Raw genomic sequence first — 18,884 nt, 5'->3', positions numbered from 1 at the left:
CTAAGTATAACTACTACCACATCCTTTGGATAATTCCAGATTCCAGTATATCAATTTCCCTCTCAAATAACTATTAAACAAATCCAGCAACAATAAACAGGAAGATAATGAAAACTATCTTTTTCAACTATGCTAAAGCATATAAGCAATTGCACAAAAGGGTTTGGTGCCTTCTACTTCAGCTGATGTTTGCTATTTAAATATTGTTTTTGTAATAGTCTCACTGAAATGAAAAGCCTAAATGAAGCTCTCCAGCGGGCTTACCAGTAGCTGACATTACTGTAACTGCACAGTTCTGGGTTTGGACCTGGTTTCCATTTCACCACTTTGGCACTACCTCACCATTGTATAAGCCTCATTGCACAGGAAGCCTGTGTAATGGGCAACCTGATCAACAGCTCTGCTGTAGATATTACATGTGATCATAGACTAGTTTAATACAAAATCTATGCCTTTTTTTTTTTTTCTCTTAAAAAATAGTAACAGTAACCCAATGCACATGGAAAGTGCCAACGATCAATTTATTCATATTTCTCAGAGTCCTTAATCAAAGATGCAGTAAAAGCACACTGAGATTATTCTGCAGTGTCAGCATACAGTCCCCCAAAGCTCTGCACTTTAGGAAGATTTTGACTTAAATCATCAGGAGCTCTTTATTCCCCTTTCCCATGTCTGAGAGATGAGCCCCCTATTAAGCATAATCGTTAACACATTTAAAAGTGGAATCGTTATAAATTTCATGTTAAATCATAAAATAACATGAACCGTTCACCAGCCAAAGGCCTTTCTAGCACAAACAGCACTGAACGGCTGCATGAGGCTGCTCTACTCTACTGGAAACTTTTTTTCTCTCACTTATTTAGCTGGCTTATCTTTCAGCTTACAAAAGCATTGGCAGTGAAGTCTTGTGCCAATCCTTTTCAATTCCTTGCTGATCAGTCATCCCCCCAAGCACCTTGCAGTATAGCTAGAATGCAGTGTTTAATTGTCTCCAGAGATGAGCAACTGTAGTGGCCTGCTTTGCCACAGCCCAAATCTCCCACTACAGTACCATGTGTTCACTGCCATTTTACCTTCTTATTAACAACTCTGTGAACCTTAAAGCAAATTCAGTATTTTTATAGCCTATTTTACTTGGTGAAGTAGTTGAACTATCTGCTCCCTTTATGTATAACCAGCCACAACAAAGAGACCTACCAGGGCAAGAAAACATGAAATGAGAAAGGAAGAAAGAGAAATTCTACAAAAAGAAATGGTACCATTCGTATGCCTACCAGTGGTCCTAAAAACGTTAAGGGAGTCAAACTTTGTTAGAAACTGAGAGACAAGTTTCACTTATTTAAATTAGACTAACTTCATTACAATTTAGAAAGGAGAGTTTATGTTCTCTAAAAAATGCAAAAGCTTGTTTTCTGTAAAAGCAGGAGATAATGGCATGTTAAAGTTTTTCACAATTAAAAAGTTCAGGTTTTTTTTGTTTGTTTGTGGATAAAATACACAAACATTCAAGATGAAAATATAAAATAATAAAATAAAATAAAATAAAATAAAATAAAAATGATAATAAAATAAAATAAAATAAAAATAAAAATAAAATAGGAACATGTAGCCATTTTTTTTTCAGACACAAAACTATCCACTAATGAAAAAGCTGATTGGAAATTCTTCATCAGTTTCCATTAAGCTGTGTCTCTCTTTTAACAAAATAGACTTGGGGAATCCCAGTCATATACTTTATCTGCCTATCCTTTATAAGAACATAATAAACATCGGTACACTTAGTCTTAAGACAGGTGTATGACATACATTATTATTATCTTCCATTGCAAAAGTGAAAAGCAAAATTTGTGCTTATGACCAAGAATGGATCTAGCCATAGTATATGGCTAGTATATGAACATACGTACACAATGTGTGTTTATAGACATATAAATAATGATTTGGGAAAAAAAAAAAAAGAATTAAAAGGTATAGCAAGGATTTTTTTCTTTCTTTCAGAGCTGATTTGTAATGTTTTATTCAAACAGGAAGAAAATACTTTGTTTCAGTTGGACTCATTTAGCCTTTCCAAAAATATTTATTGATTCTGAAGTGGAAATATAATTGTGAATTATCAGAGCATTTCATTTGATATTACCATTTCCATTTCAGAATTGACTTAACTTCTAATATATAAAAAGGGGAAATGTTCCTAAAATTATTCAAATTGTAATCTTGAAGGTTGTCCTCTTATATTCTTTGCGATGAAATGTGTGTTTTAGTAAGTTTTATTAAGTCCTGCATAAACTGTTTCTTGCAAACCTACTTTGACACTAAGGACAAAAACTTCATTATAAAAGTGTTTCCTCCCCACCTAACTATTTAGTCTGGTTTTGTCCAAAAATAAGTGAAGATATATTTATAAATATATATGCCATAGGGACTAGTACTGCCATTCCTTTTCCTTTTGAGATTCCAGGATTTAATGGGTATCAATATTAAAATGCACTTACAGTCTACATTCTAGTTTAATTAATTTTTAATGACTGTTAGAATTATTGCTTTCAAGAAAATTCATTATGATTTAATCCTTACTTTATTTTTTTATTTTACACCAATTGTTTCAGGCATATTTGGCAAACAATTGCCTTGTATTCCAGCCGTGTTATTTTCCAGCTTACTAATATTCATGGTTTGCTTAATCATAGTTCATATTGTTTTCAGATTACTGGTAATCCAAATCATATATGGTACAGTTGCTGCTGCTTCTTTGAATGATTAAAACACTCAAAAACATGAACATTTGAATATCTCATTAGTCATACAAATATCAGTAAAATTAATGGGAATCACTATAATCCAAGTGACCAATATCACTTAATGTCAGCCAAAGCCTAGCATGTCAACAAAAGTACAGACAGCCATCTTCCTCCTAAGTATCAATTTTCAAATGCCCAGAGGCAAGCTCAAATGTCCTTCCTTTATCTGAGATTAGCATGATTGTATCACTTGATGCCCCATAGGGATTCAGCAATATCTGTTACTCTACTGCAAAATTATCATAAAGGAACTATGTGTTGGCAAGGTAAATGGTTTTATCTTGTTCCTGAAAAGATTATAGAAATAAAGAAAACAACAACAAAACAAAAGGAAAAAAAAAAAAAAGATTGAACAATAGAAGGACCCTAATATATGGTATTAAATAATTTATAGCTACATGAAATATTGTTTTGAAGCAAAGGGATGACAATCTAAGATCCCATATTAATTCTTCCCAAATAGCTCTCAGATGATGTTTTGTTTAAATATCAGAAAAGCTTCACAAATTCAGTCAGGAATGGATGGAAGAGAAACAGAGGTCCCAAACTGCTCTTTTATTCTTAAATGTCTTTGCCACCTGTAACTAAAGATGCTGTGAACATGGAATAATCAGCTTTGGGAGTGAACAGACATTGGCCTACCATCTCAAAATACCTTGACTGAAGAAACAGGCCTATGAAGACAGACCTGATTTGCTGCAGAACTGAAGTCTCAAGCTACCATTTGCCTTTTACCCAAGCCAACAAGACAAGACATATTCAAAAACAGCTGGCTGCAGTATTCATTTTTGTCCTCTATATACTTGTTAGTACGAGAGGAAAAGAGAGAATGATAGTGAGAGCATGCGAGTGCAGCTACATCACACAATAAACCTGGGAGGCTTTTCATTTAGTTTTTCCCAAAATATTATTGAGTTCCATAGTCAGACTTTTGAGGAAGAACTGCACTTTAAATATATACAGTAAGCTCATCACAGTTCCATGATAAAACAACATATACTATTGGGGAAAAATAAAAATAAAATTGAAAGCAATTCCTTAAAAGAAACACAATTAGACTAACATAAACTGAGTATAAAGCTCTGGAGGTAATAGAGACAGCACAGCCTAACAAAAATCTAATTCTCTAACTCTTATTTTTTTCTCCACTCTCTGGCAAGATGATGGTGTGCGGACCATATATGACGTCCCATCTGTGTAACATCTATCCCTACTAGGTCTCAGTTTCAGTTAGGTCACTGCTTGATCTGCCTGTGATTTAACACTAACTACAGCAACACAGAAGTAGCAGGATGTGTCAAATAAGAGACCAGATCAATGAGCCGCGCTGGAAAGAACTGCAGTAGCTGTTCCTTGGCCTGAGGGCATTATTTATTTTTTAAATGTAAATCCTATAGTTGAGATAAGATGTCGTGTAACTTTGATTTTTCCATTCTGTGGTAGGACACTAATGTAAGGTAGAAGTGACCAGTGCACAGAAATTCACCACATCCTATGTCAGCCTTCTTGCAGGAGAATGAATTTCTTCCTTTTCATAGCACAATCTTAAACACAGGAAAGTTTTCTGACCCACAAGTCCACAGGGTTGACACAGACCTTTGATATGTGGTTCACAGAATTAAGCTGGTGAAAACTGTGAAAGAGGAAAACAAAACATTAAGGTGGTCACGAACTGCAGCCATTTGATGCCCAGCAGAGAAGAGATGGGTCTCAGCCCATCAGTTGCACTCTGGAAAAGATACCCTATGAAGATAGGCCTGTTACATTTTAGAGGATCTTGCACATTAATTTGAAAGCTTGTTGCTATGTTCTATGAAGAGTTGAGGGGAGGGGTTATAACTATTAATGAGTGATTCATCTGCTCAGTGAGAAGAAACTCTTTGTATTTGATGCAAGGGAAAAATAAAAAATAAAAAATAACATTCTCTTTCCAATCACTTATTCAGGGAGACGAAAGGAAGATGGAGAAATGGAAATGAATGCACAAAGGCTTGAGTAAATTTTCCATGTTCATCAAAAGACTAAAACAGGTTAGATGTGACAAATAAAGCACCCCACAGTGGCTCAAGAAGGGATCATCTATGCACAGTGTGACTAAAGAGACATGTCATAAGCCCTTCTTTACCTTAATCAGGCACTCTGACTCTGCAGCGAGAAGGGTCATACAAATATCTGAAGTGACAGAGACATCTCCTTGGCTGTATCACTGCTGATTCTTCTTTCCCTCTTCCCCTTCACCCTACCAAATTTTCTCCAGTCTTTCTTCAGACATGACCCTCTTTGCCCACAGTGCTTTCCCTTTCAGGAATATCCATTGGGCTGCTCCTTACCTCCTCTGCTCTGACCATCTGACAGTAAAGCCAGTTCTGTCCAGTTCACATAAAACTACTGATACTCACCCCTAGATCTGTAGGGGAATATGTCTTTTACTGAGACACCTGAAACTTCATTTTCTCCCACTGTCTGGAGAAGCAAAAGGGTATGGTGCCAGGAGACCACAGACAAGTGAAAATTCACCTTCTGTGAGACTCCTGGGTCATTACATAATTGTGAAGCTCCTCAATAACCTTCTCCCTCACCCTGAGAAGACATCATTCAAAATGCATTTGGGTAGCTGAACACAAACATTGTGACTATGGTGACAAGGAGAGGTCACACTGTCATTGCAAAGTGTATGTGAACTGAGGTGCTCATGGCTTGGTCTGCTACATATTTGTGTAAAATGGGATTAGAAAATACTTCTGTATCTCACAGTGGTGTTTCTCAAACAAACTGAGATTTTTCAGAGCTATCTGCAAGATATTTTAGCCCGTGAAAACCTATGGTCCTCTCCCTTTCATAAAAGTTTCTGGGACTTAAACACATTTTTCTACCAAACATTGCCAGAGGAGATAAGTTACCTGACCTCATGACAGAGAGAAAGTGCAGTCAATAGTTTGGAGAGCAAGGAATCAATGTTGTACCCTTATTTAAAAACCAATATACAGTAAATATCTGCCAGTAACAGTAATAACATTCACTTACACTGGAGATAACTGATACAAAATGCCAACTAGCCATCAGTTTAAGAAACCAACAAAATGGTGTCAGTCCAGATAACTTATGTTCTAACAATACTCTTTGGCTTCTTTTCATTTTTCAGCTCAGTACATTTGTTTCACATACACCATGCAGTTTTTTCTAAGTATCACATGTATTTACCTAGGAACAGGAATATTCATAAAAGGAAGGAGATCATATGACTACAGAAATGACTGAGAAGGTTTTGATTTTTATTTCTGAGGAGACAGACTCTTCTTGTTGGCCACTTTCAAACCAGACAGAGACTGCTGAGCGAGCCATGACAGGCTTTTTTTTTTTTTTTTTCTCTTGACTTCCTTTTGCCATTTGACTGCTCATTGTTTTCATTCTGTACTGAAAGGGCAAATACATTTTTTAAGGCTGTTAACAGAAGGATCCAATATAAATTCTGGTACAGTCAGTTTTTCCTTTCTAGCGTATGTACAGGTGCTGCCCTTTCACTGATATCACAGTCCACTCGTCCTTCCAGTGCAGCAGAGGATGAGACAAGTTTAAGACATCCTCTTTTCCTTTCCCATTTTAATTTTTATCTTTAGACAGCAACAAAAGAAGGATTACTCATTCTGACTGGAATGTAGACCAAAGCTTTTCTGACAAGCTTAGACATGACTAGAGAATGGCTAGGGACAGTTTGCACCTGGTGCCATTCCGAGCTCCCTTGCTCTTGAGGCTGTCAAAGCAAAATGCAACTCTAAAGGCAGAAAAGGAAATTTTTTTACTTTCTCTCCAGTATATGTATTACTTCCAACATAATATGTGTCTGATCCCTGTAGTCCAGTGGACTTGACCATACTGAGGTCTCTCAAAATCTGTTTTTCTCCCAGCAAAGTCAACTTGAACTCTACAGTCTTAACTAGACTGTTGTGGCAGTTTGTCTCAGACCTGCACAGAGACTTTTGCTCAGCCCTGACCTGCCTTCTCTAGCTTCAGGGAAAAAGAGTCATACCGATAACTTTCCGCACCAGTGCCATACATGGGTTTTCCAGGGATTTTCAGTGCAACTTGAGTACTATTAAATTAGACAAGGTGTTTTCAACCATCATGTGCTTTCCATTGATTTCATCCTTAATCCAGCTTTCTGCTCAGCTCAGCACCTACGTTGGTATGCACTGGGATGCACCAGCTTTGCCTCTCACCTTCTGACCAACCAGGGTCCAGGGCCTTGGATTTACTGCTATTCCAGGGCCCTCTCCTTATCTCACCTCTTTTCATCACACCATGTTGATAGCAGAACATCTGCTGGAGAATTAGAAACCAGCTCCGTCCTGAGGAGCAATTAGCAGAAACATCCTAAATGCTCCCTTGTACTGCACGTACTATCACTGCAGCCATCCTTTCATGACTACTCTTATTTAGATAGCATAATCTCTCAGCACATAAATTTTCTGTATCTGGAGGACTGGTTTCAAGAGCAGACACTCAGAGGCCTTGAAACCCCAGAGCAAACATTGACAAGACACTCCTGGCACGATCCCACTTGAGTGAGTAAATTGACTTCCAGGTAGGGGTTGGCAGGCAAAAGTTGTCTGGACCCATGAATGGGAATGAAAGTACTAACAATTGCCTTAGCCCAAACTGAGGAAAGAAAGAAAAAAAAAAAAAAGTATGCAAGCCTTTTGATAAACTAGGAATATTTAGTTCCAGTTTGACTGACAGGTTTATTTGTAATTTAGCAAAATGGGATCTGAACACAGCCTCTTTTACGATCGGGTTTTGTATGAATTGTTTTCTGTTTTGATACAAAATGCACAAACTGGAAAGAAATTATTCAATTTCTCTTCCATAAAAAAGTAAGATGGGGTGTTATGACAATATTCTCCCTACAGTTTTTTTTTTTTTTCAACCAGGGAATTCATAAGCCTGACCATTTTCCAAACATACCTCATTCTGATAAATCTATATTTTAATGAGCATTTTTTCACTTAAAAAATCCCACTCAGCTCTCTTCTATCTGGGTCAACAGAGATTCTGCATAGGACCAGAACCTAACAGCACATCTCTTCCTTTTCCCCCAAGTTTTCAAATCAGCATTTTTTAATTAAAATATATTTTCTGACTTCTGAGAATTTCACTTGCTGCTGCTGCTGCTCATTTCATATTCTGAAGCTGGCATCCCGTTTTTTTCACAAATGTTATTGCATGAAGATGAGGGTATCATCAGAGACCTAGATCATGGGCAGGACAGAGAAAACAGCAGGAAGAAAGAAAAATCGGAAACACTGTCATGCAAATATTCCAAAGTGTGGAGACAATTGCTGCTCCTAGGGAGCCAGAAAAACTTATAAATTACATGCCTTTTTCCCAGTTTTCCATGAAGCATCACTGTGTGCCTTTTAATGACATGTTTACATCTGTTAATTTCTTGTGAAATTCTGGCAGCCTCCCACAGAGAAGGTAATTTGAGTTCCTAGAAGCAGAAGTACCGCTTACCAGTTCCCCTCCCTCCTGTGCACCCTGGGTGGAGGTGGGCTGGGTAGTAAAGTGGCAGCAGACCCTTTGCTGAGGTGCTGTATCATGCTGGGTGCATCACACCTGGACACTACCCCATCTGTTGTCACAAGTTCCACTGATGGCTGGAAGCTATTTAGCACGTGCACAGCTGGACACTGCTAGAGTAAATCCCAGCATTTTCATGAGATCCTTAGTCACAGTATTTGGAGACATGGATAACCAAGTGGATAAATGGTTAATGTAAATAGAAGAAATAAGGGAAACAGTAATGGCCCATTTGGTGTTGGGTAATGGATTTCATGGCAATCAGGACTAGCTGGAAGGAACCATGGATGGCTTCTTTACACCTTTCACAAATAGCGTTACTGTTTTTCAGTCCAGCACCTAGAGGACAGTCACTCTCTCCATAAAAATAAACATATGACAGTATACCACAGTGAACCCAAAGCAAGCATGGCCGAATGCTCAGGCCAGAAGGAAGATTGCAAACTTGGAACAAACTACCCTTTTGCTCCTACAGATGATCAAGGCTGTAATGTTTCAGCAATTCAAAGATCGGTATTTGCCTGGGTGTGGTGGTAAGCAGACACTGCCACCACCTCCTCCCTTCCCTCCATACGGGTGGAAAGCAAACACAGCTTTGAGGGTTGTCAGGCTGCAACCCCTCCCCAGGGAGTGAAATTAAATTTAAGTCACCTGAAGTATATTCCCACCTTTGACTACTACCAGTTAAACTTTGATGATTTTGAAACAGCCTCCTGTTATTTTGTTTGTTTGTTTGTTTCTTTGTTTTTCCCCCACAGGGAGAAAAATAATAATAATTAAAACAAAACACAATGAAACAATCAGATGAATCTAACACGATTGCATTTCAAGGTTCAGTCAGTGGCCGGAGAGTCCCCTGCAAAGAGAGGGAACGGTAGCACGTTGACAGGGACTGGCAGGGAGCTGGCAGCTGGGGTCCGGCTGTGCAGCAGGCAGGCAGAGGCTGCGGGGCAAGGCTATGTGTGCCATTTGGCGTTCCCATTGGGAAAAGTCAGCAATCACGTTCCAAATGTAAATTTAAACAAGGAGTACTAATGCTGTAAGGAGCGGCGTTGGGCAGAGGGGGCAGCAACCAATGGTGCCTATTGGGCACAGGTCACGTTTCTCTCTTTGCACAGTGCACCCAGGGCTGCCTGCTTGTCTCTGCCAGTGCCCAGCACAACCAGACATCGGGGGATGTCAGGCACAGATTAGCCCAAAAGACAGCACAGCTGTGCTGGGGAGAGGAGGGGACAGACACTGCCTCTGAGACTCAGAGAGAGAGATGGTAGAGGTCTTTGCTGTGATTCATTGCTAAAAGAAAAATAATAAAAAAAAAAGCTTGGTTGAACATAATGAGTTCTCTTTGTTTTGTCACATTGTTGTTTATTTTTGATTGCATCCCCTCCCTCCCTGAAAATTAGCAGCAATTTCAGGGAAGGTCTCGAGCTTTGCTTTGCATTGCTGCGACAAGGCAGCAACGAACAGTGTACACCGCACACCGAAAGCACTCTGTTGTGCTCAAGTGGCAATCTGTAGGCAATGCAAACTAACCACCAACCCAGGGCAAGCTGTGAACAATGAAACCCTAACCAGCCTGAAATACAGCAAGAGTAAAAGTAATTAGCTGTCGCTCTTCCCTCTCACCACAGGCTTGAATTTGCTTAAGAACATCCTCTGTGTACAGAGGATGTCCAAGGCAGGGTTCAATAGAAAAAAGATGCCCTGCAAGACAGTATTTCCTCCTTCCTGAGGAACAGAAAATACCAGTGACAATTGTGTGGCATCTGCTGAGTTTATCCAGTGAGCATTCTATAATAAAGTTAAGAGGTGTCAATTTAATAATTTGTGACTTTATTAAACTTAGGTAATGTTTACTGTTTGCCTTTCAAAGCCTTTCTTCTCATCAGAAGAGTTATTCTGCCCTATTATTCCCAAAGATGGAATAGGTAAAATAAACCCCACTCTAAATATTGCCACGATACTGTCCTAAAACTAAACTAAAAAAAAAACAAACCCAAAAACAAAAAAAACCTAAATATATATATATATATATATATATACAACAAAATAATCTTGCTTTAAATCAATGCTATTTGTCTCCTTTGGGTAGGAAAGAGTTACTCAGTTTACGATCCCTTCCTTGCATACACTACCATAACTGACCACTACACATTTCCAGTTAACTAATCCATCATACTGGCACTTGTTGACTTAATCACTTATTTCTACTCTTTTATTCAGTCATGCACTTGTTCTGTAATGCCAAGGTGTGCATGTGTCCACGCAAGTCAGAGAGAGACTCAGTTTCAATTTTGCTACTTCTTGTCCTGTGGTGCCATTTAAATGCTTCCCCCCACCCAGATTCTCAGTGCAGAGAGCCTATATGTCTGATGACGTCAGACAGACATGACATAGCATATACCTGTTTGTGTACTCCATCATCCACATGTCCACCTTGCCAATTTTGGATGTCCATTATCAGTGTCATCACCTTACCAAAAACAGCAACCTCTGTGACAGCGAGCACAGAAGTGGCTGCCTGCTGCCCCTCCATCCCCCTCACTCCCTTCCCTTCCCTAGCTTTCTCTGTGCCTTCCATTTCTTCAGATGACATTTGACAAGGTCCCCACTCTTCTACTGTATGTTTTTATATACAGCGGAGTTGACCTGTCCAGCAAAGTTCTTGCTTAGCTTTACCGGCTATACAAATTCCAACAGAAAGCTGAAATAACTTTTGCAGCTTTCTCCTATCTCTCAGGTTTTCCTGTATTAGAAAACAAATTATTATCCTTTCTTTCAAAGGTCTTTCCATCATTGTTTCAACACCGTCGTGAAAAAAATCCCTATTGGCACTTAAAAAAATATTCTTTTTGAACTGCCTTTTCATGTCAAGACAGAAGCAGAATTTGAACTGAGATTCATGTCTCTACAGGAACATTCTTATCGAGGCTAACATTAACAGCAAGTTAAACTTATGCATTTCTCCAATGCTTTTAAAATGTATAGCAACATATTTTCTTGCAATCAGGGAGTTAACTATATAAAAATGTTCCGTGTGTGTATCTATATATAGTTTGTATTATAGCTACGTAATTTATATAAACACATAAGAAGAAAATAACACTTACCTTTGAGAAATAACATTTATCCCAGGTTTGGTAAAATAGTCTCAGACAGGCACTTAGACCTTCTTTCTATGTCATGCATCCTTTTTTCAGAAGAAGATATAATCAGAAAAATCCTGGTTGGTCTCCAGCTAACCAAAATGCAGACTAGATTGTTTGGCAGATGCAGCCAAGTAAAGTCCAAGTGTGTGAATCCCTGAGACTCCTTATTCAGTAATATCCAAAGCACAAAAAAAGGGAAATAAAAAAGAAAGAAAGAGGAAAAAAATAAAAGTGAATAACTTGTTCTTTTCCTGTTTGGTTTAAAAAACCCAGTCCTGGAGGACTAAGCAGCCTGCAGGCTTTTCAAGCATCCTGATCTTAGTGCATCCCAAGGTAACACATGCATTTTGGTACTGCAAGTCTTCAAGCTCATACTAGCAAGCCCAGCTTCTGTGTATGTGCGTGTGTGTTGGGGAGGGGGTCGAGTTTTACGGTGAGGGGGAGAGGAGAGACGGGGAGAAACACACACACACTCACGCAGAGATGGAAAAAAAGGAAAAACAGCAAACTGGAGTGATCTCACAAAGTGCTCTAGATGGCAGAGCCTGCACGGCTTGTAAGACAAGCAATGTGCACACACCAAAAAAAAAAAAAAAAAAAAAAAAGAGAGAGAGAGAGAGAAAGAAAACAGGAAAGAACTAGCAGGCAGCTTCAGGAATTTCTTCTTACCCCTTCTGACGATGCAACATACAGCAAGTGCTTAGTGCTGTATTAGTGCTGGATACGAATCTGGGCAGGCACAACTCTGTCAGATCCCTCACTTCTGAAATAAGCAAATATATGGTGTAGGAAAGGGAAGAAAATCAGAAAGCAGAAGAAAGAAGGGTACCAAAAGAAGGTATTAAACAAGAGTATCAGGGAGGAGTCTTGAGTGGGTGGGAGACAAATAGTTGGCTGGGAAAGAGGCATCCAAACTCCTGGTTCTAATACAGATCGGCTCTGTAATTATGTGGCAAAGTACTGCCTCCTAAGCCATTGCGTAATAATAGAAACCTAAGCTGTGTAGACACTGCCTGACATGCTAAATCCTCAGGAGCTACACTCAACATTTGTCAGTGGAAAGCGTGTCAGTTCTCTGGGGGCGGGGGAAGCTGGGGGAAAAGAGAAGAGGAGAGAATTTTACTGCAAAATGCACAGGCTGCAGCTGCAAAGAGCTCTCAGGTGGTGCTGATGCCAAAAGTGTTATATAGGGAATCGTATATAGCTGTATCTGTATGGGGAGAGGTAGACAAATAAAGTAACCTTATCGGTTCCATTCATCCTCTTCCATATTAGAAGAATTATCCCTTGCTATATTTTAGTAACTTAAATGACATAGAAGAGCATGTACAATTTTTTTCTGTGTTAAATACTATTATTCCTTATGCTTGTGTTGAGGAGATTTCCCTTTGTACTGAATGATACTGGAAGGTCTAAATAAAACCAGGATTGAGATAAAAGAACTCAGGAGGTTTGATCAGCCTTTCCCATTTACTGATAATTCCTCTCTCCAACCCTCCAGACACAAAGACACAAACATTTTTCTCTGCCTCCCTTAGCTGAAGAGGCTCCTAGACAGAGCCAGGGAAAAGATCAGCACTGACTAAACAATAGTAGGCAAAGAAAAGAAAAAAAAAAAAAGACTCATTCAAATTACCACACACCAGTATCAATACACCAATAAACACACCAATTCATAAAGCCTTTGGAAGGAATCAAAAACTAAGAAAGAAGTACAACTTTGCAGGAAATTTACCTGGAAATTGTGAACCTGGTTCACACCTTTGGTCCATCTAGTTCAGTGATCTGCTTCTGGACAGTGATCGGTAACATATACCTCCGAGAAACCTGGACAAACTCATGCAGCCAGAGCTAGACAGACAGAGCTAACCTGTTAATGGGCAAAGCTTCTCCTTAATCCCTCTTCTTTAAAGATTAGCTAATGCACTGAAGCATGAGCAGGGGACAGTCTGCCTCTGCACATCCAGAATGAACATGTAAGGCATGATTCTGAGGTCCTTTGTGGTTGGCATAAAGTACATCCCTTTTTGAATACCCTTCATCTAAAGAGTAAAATCTGATGCTTTGTAAATATCTCAGTGTGAAGAAAAAAAGAAAAAGAAAAAGAAAAAGAAAAAGAAAAAGAAAAAGAAAAAGAAAAAGAAAAAGAAAAAGAAAAAGAAAAAGAAAAAGAAAAAGAAAAAGAAAAAGAAAAAGAAAAAGAAAAAGAAAAAGAAAAAGAAAAAGAAAAAGAAAAAGAAAAAGAAAAAGAAAAAGAAAAAGAAAAAGAAAAAGAAAAAGAAAAAGAAAAAGAAAAAGAAAAAGAAAAAGAAAAAGAAAAAGAAAAAGAAAAAGAAAAAGAAAAAAAAGAAAAAGAAAAAGAAAAAAAGAAGAAAAAGGATATGCATTCAGAAAGAGCTGTAGTATTTCAGTCTGAACAGTGAGAAGTTTGTCTTTATAGACTAATCTGCCCTGGTTACTGTCCTCACTTACTTCTTACTCCTTCTGGAAACAGCAAATATATTTCAAGATGATATCCAGTGCAGCTAAGAGAACCAGATCACTTAGCTAATGTATAGGTATCAAAATTGTCTTCTAGAAAGTCAAAGAAGACTCTATTGAAAACTCTGAAGATATTCTTAAGAAAGACTTCATAGAACAAAACATACTTTTTTTTTGGAGGGGTTCATGAAAAAGATTGTGCTGCAAACTTCATATCCCTTACTGTAACCAGTCTAGCTTCCTTGCTCTCTGCCTGCTGTGTCCCTGGGTGACTCCCTGTACACTAAGGTGAAGACTGCAGATGTTGCATGTAAGGGAGCCACGCCATGGTAAAACATAGGAGGAAGGACTACAGACAGAGCAATTACTTGTCTATTTTGCAGCATATCCCATTTTTCTTGACTTTATAGGAACAAGGCTGAAGGGCTTTTCGTGGGAGGAAGGCTAAGGGTTACAATAGTAGGTAACCTTATTGGGCACTAAAATACGTGACCTGTTTAAAAGAGTTGAGAAGCAGGTAACTTCTGCACTTGACAGTAAGAATTCTGAAAAAGTACATAATTTTCTGGATGACTAAAATATGAATTTGGGAAGCTAACTTTAATCCTAGCTCCTGGGAATCCTGGGCCAGGCATTTTGGCTAGAAAATCTAATCGAAGTTCCAATCACGTCAGTGTCTTATAAAATAGATGTCAGTACATCACAGACAGAGAAGACATTTCTTAATGACATCAGGAATTAATAATAGACTCTGGGACTAGTGTTTCAGAGTCTGATTTGAAAGAAAATTATTGCTTGCAATGGCAGAAATCAATGAACTCCATCAATACACTCCAAAAATCTTCCAAAAATCTTTCACCAACTACAATTTTGACAGTGTTCATTCCCAAAGGAAAAATCAAACAACCCTAGCAAAAAGTATCCCAAAAGTCTTTCATGAGGCTGTGGTGTGATGGGTTCTCAAAGTGTGTTCTTTGACTCCCCTTGATGCCCTTTAGGCAAAAGTCAGAGTTCTCTGGGGTTCACCCTCTGGCTTATTTTCTTCACTAACCATCCCAGATAAATATTTCTTCTCTCCCAAGTAAGGATCTTCTCAGTGAATTCAACCTTTTTCTTTGTTGGTCATTCTCCAAGGAAGGAAGAAATTACTTCCACTCCACTCCTTCGTTAAGGCCTCCCCTCTCTCTAATGCCTCCTTATTTCACAGTCAGCCAACATAGTTGCTTTGGCTACATCTGCTCTCATTTCCACCTCCAGAGCTATCCCATCACCACCCAAAGAGCTACAGAAGAAATCTGGCTCTGTCTAGGTGTTGATCATCTTACTAGCCTACAACACTCACCTCTGGAAAGAACTGTCAAGGTTCAGTGCCCTGTTCCTGTCTTAGATCTAGAAAACACATGAGAGACCATGACTACAGATGACTAACTAACACTGGAAACTACCCAGGAGAAACAGCTTGACACAGAACCTCTGAGGTCATGCTCTCCTTTAACATACAGTGCCAGGCACAGTACCTGAACCCAAGGAAAACTTAAATTAGGATTAACACAAAAAGAAATTGAGATGCTTTCACAACCTCCAGGACAACTTTAATGGCTACAAACATCATTCTCCTGTCCAAGTCTGGCAGAGAATACGTTAAAGCCTTTGGCCATCTGATTGACAGTACAATGCAGCACGTACATACAGACTCCACAAACTTCTGCTTCCTGCCCCCCCCCCCCCTTCCAAACTGAAGTAGTCAACACTGGTCCACATGACTGTTTAATCAACAGTTGCCAATCAATTACAATGATTGAAGGACAGATTTAAAAAAATAGAAATTTGGTCTGTGGCCCTACTGATGAAAACTGTTATTGGGAGCTGAACCTGCCAGCTTTCAAACATTAGAGATTTGGGGAGAAACTATATATTTCTTGGGTGTTGTTCAGTTCAGTTCTTTACAAATCACTGAATGGCTGTTTACACACATATATGCCAGTACAAAATATCCTTTCACATCCTCCACCCACACATCCCTCTGCTTTTAAAAGCAGCTCCAGCCAACAGACAAACTGAATATGTTTTCTTTCTGTTTCCTGCATCTTATCATGGGGAAATCCTATTCTCGAATTTCTAAACTCAGAGATCCAACAAAGAGCAGACATTGATTCACGGTGCAGTGGAATAAAATGGGTTCTCGAGATTATTGGTGAGACAGGCAGCACAGAAGCCCCTTTTTGTCACGTACTGTTATAAACAGTATAGACCAATGTCATATATGAAATATGAAGATGAACTTCTTTAAAATATGCCAGTTACTCCACAGTAACTTTTACTTGTCCATCCTGGAGCTTAACAACAACAAAAAAAAAGTTTCAAAAATATGGGCAAGATTTGTTTCAGGTCAAAGAATCAATTACACATTAATTTATCTATTCCATTTTAAAAATTCACCTCAGCTGGAATAACCAGGATACTTATGTTAACCTTAAGGGGATTCAAAGTAACTTTGAAGATGCTTTGAAAGAAGGATAGTATATTTTTGCCCCAGGTTTACTATTCTTTCCAGATTCTCCCTAAGAATCAGGGAAATACTTGTACTTCTATTTCACATGATCACAAGTCCAGCTCAGTGAGTGAAATTTAATGCCCTTTGACTAATAGGTTAAGACCAGAAAGCATCATGGCCATCTCATTTGCCCTTCCACATAATGCCCATTATAGAATTCTTCTCTGTGGTTCTTGCATCAGTCTTCATGCTATTGGCTGATACAGAAAATATCTTTTATAAAGACAGTCTCTTGATTTAGAGATTTCAAATGATGGAGCATTCATTCCCCTCTCCCTTTGTAAGTCAGTCCAATCTTTAATTGCTGTCATTGTGAAAAAACTCCACACCACATTTTGTTAGTCAGAAGATTCTGGTATTTTATCAAAAGTTTAGAGTGATAATTATGAATTATAGCTGGTATCTCTTGATCATAAAACACAAAATAAGGAATAGCAGAAGTGTCTTCCAGATAAGTGGATTTGTTCCACTGGGTGCTAAAAAGTGCTATTTGTGACCAGTGCAATCTATTTACTCAACAAATAAACAAACAAACTTCTTGTTTAGTGGCCATCTGCTTCAGCACAGCATTCATCAGAATAAAGAGACTGTGCTGGCAACACCTCCCCAGTGCTTGTAATTTGACGAAAGGTACAGTGCTAGCTTCCAGAGTACATCTGGAGGCAGTGGTACTCTGCTGCCTGCCCATCAGGAAGCAGCACCTCAACCTGGTGGGATTGCAACCTTTGGCTTTCATCCTTTTTGTGCACAGAATGCTCTCAGCTGCCACCAGAACCCAGGTTGGGAGCAGATGCTCTCTGCACAGTCAGTGTATTAAAGGCATGACACAAGAGAAGTGTGGATAAGAGCCTCAGTTTTATATTTTGACTCTTGACACACACAACAAGGGATACTAATCTTTTTTACTACTGAAAGAGGATACGTGGGCTTGGAATGCAGCAGGGGGTTCCTGTTTGGAGAGAACGCTGTGATCCTTTTGTTGCAATTCCACAGGCATCAGCAGCAGTGTAAAGGAGGTCTGGCTCTCTGTCTGGGTGGGGGCTTGCTGCAGCTATTCCCTGTCCAACCCCATGTTTGAATCAGCTGAACCTTTACTTTGGATGCACTGAAATGGGCCTGTGAAACGACAGAGGTCTTGGTTTGCTTTGTAATTGCTACTTAAAGAAAACAGTTGTGAGGGAGAGAAGGCTGAATTTTTTAACCTCCAAGGAGGTGAGAATCATGAGAGATTGGGGACAGGTAAACCTTAGACAGGATTTGTCATCCAGGGATAATGTTGTGAAACCAGTCTTACATTAATCATATGAGAAGACAGGAACTCTAACATGGAGTGGACAAGAGCGCATATCTAGGACAAGGTCATCTCTTTAAGCTGTTTACAAACCATTTCCCTTTCTAGCTCTCAGGCACCCAACTGATGCTTTCAAGATTGTATGTTTCAGCCTTTGAAAGGAATGGTTACAGTTTTGTACAGAAGTACTCTGGAGAGGGGAGAGACTCTTGGCCAGACCCTTGTTTTGTAGCAAAATTAGAGCCACCACCATAAATAAAGTCAGTATTTGCTAAGAGTTGCCATATTATAGTGTGAAGGTGGCAAACTGGAATGAATCCATCAATAACCTCAATAATCTGCACTGTAAATTCTTGGAAGAAAGGACCATTCACCCTAGTCACAAAGCACTTAGAAAGCTTCTGTGGTCACAATTATCTGCAAGCTATTATGCTTGCCAAGGATGGGGGCAAGAACTTAATGGGAAGCATCACAGACTTCTGAAAGGAGTTAAGATTGTATCACAGGGTTATCAGTGTGCAAGGCAAAGAAACAATACAAGGCGATATTTTTCTTAGTGAAGAATAAATATGATGGGAAAAGTGGTTTTGTTTTCTTTTGTTTTGCTTTTGTCTTTCTAAAGCAAACTTTACAGGATCATTCAACAAATCATTTTGGGTGGAAAAGAAGAAAAGAAACAATAATCCATGTAGAAAACACAGAAACCCAGGGGTGTGAAATGTTCGGATACAATTTCAACCCCTAGAAGGAAGTGTGTGACCTCTTCCTGCTACACTAGACCCCAGATCAGGGTGAAGATGGTCTTCTTCCCACGCATGTCATACATATTTCTTCCTGGCTCTTACTTGAGGCCTTGGTAGCCTTTACAAGGCCTCAGCAAGCGTCAACAGTAAGGATCCTGCTCCCGTTCACAACACAGGTGGACACATCCAAAGATAAGAGGAGAAAATTTTGAGGTGCTGCATGATTAGCGTCATCAGGATAACAAGTGCTTTGGATGATCCTCTCAGCCACTGTTCATATTTGGTTCCAAA

The 18,884-nt window shown here is 39.0% G+C and overlaps 1 protein-coding gene across 5 annotated transcripts in view; it reads right to left on the bottom strand.

Annotated features, from left to right (window-relative positions):
* LRFN2 (leucine rich repeat and fibronectin type III domain containing 2) overlaps positions 1-18,884 on the bottom strand; it is a 227,815-nt gene that overhangs the window by 146,863 nt on the left and 62,068 nt on the right. The window contains exons 1-2 of one of the 5 annotated variants that reach the window (XM_080585097.1): positions 11,486-13,623; positions 10,780-10,848 (exon numbers count right to left, since the gene is read on the bottom strand). The exons of 1 other annotated variant lie outside the window; for it this stretch is intronic. The gene's annotated coding sequence lies outside the window, so the exon portion shown is untranslated. Of the gene's footprint in view, positions 1-10,779; positions 11,432-11,485; positions 13,633-18,884 lie in introns of those variants that run through there. 3 more of the 5 variants (XM_080585096.1, XR_013948500.1, XM_080585098.1) reach the window with 3 other exon arrangements.

This window comes from Anser brachyrhynchus (genome assembly GCF_964034855.1).
Source record: "Anser brachyrhynchus genome assembly, chromosome: 3".
NCBI classification, from domain to species: domain Eukaryota; kingdom Metazoa; phylum Chordata; class Aves; order Anseriformes; family Anatidae; genus Anser; species Anser brachyrhynchus.
This window is presented reverse-complemented; position numbering and strand designations above follow the sequence as displayed.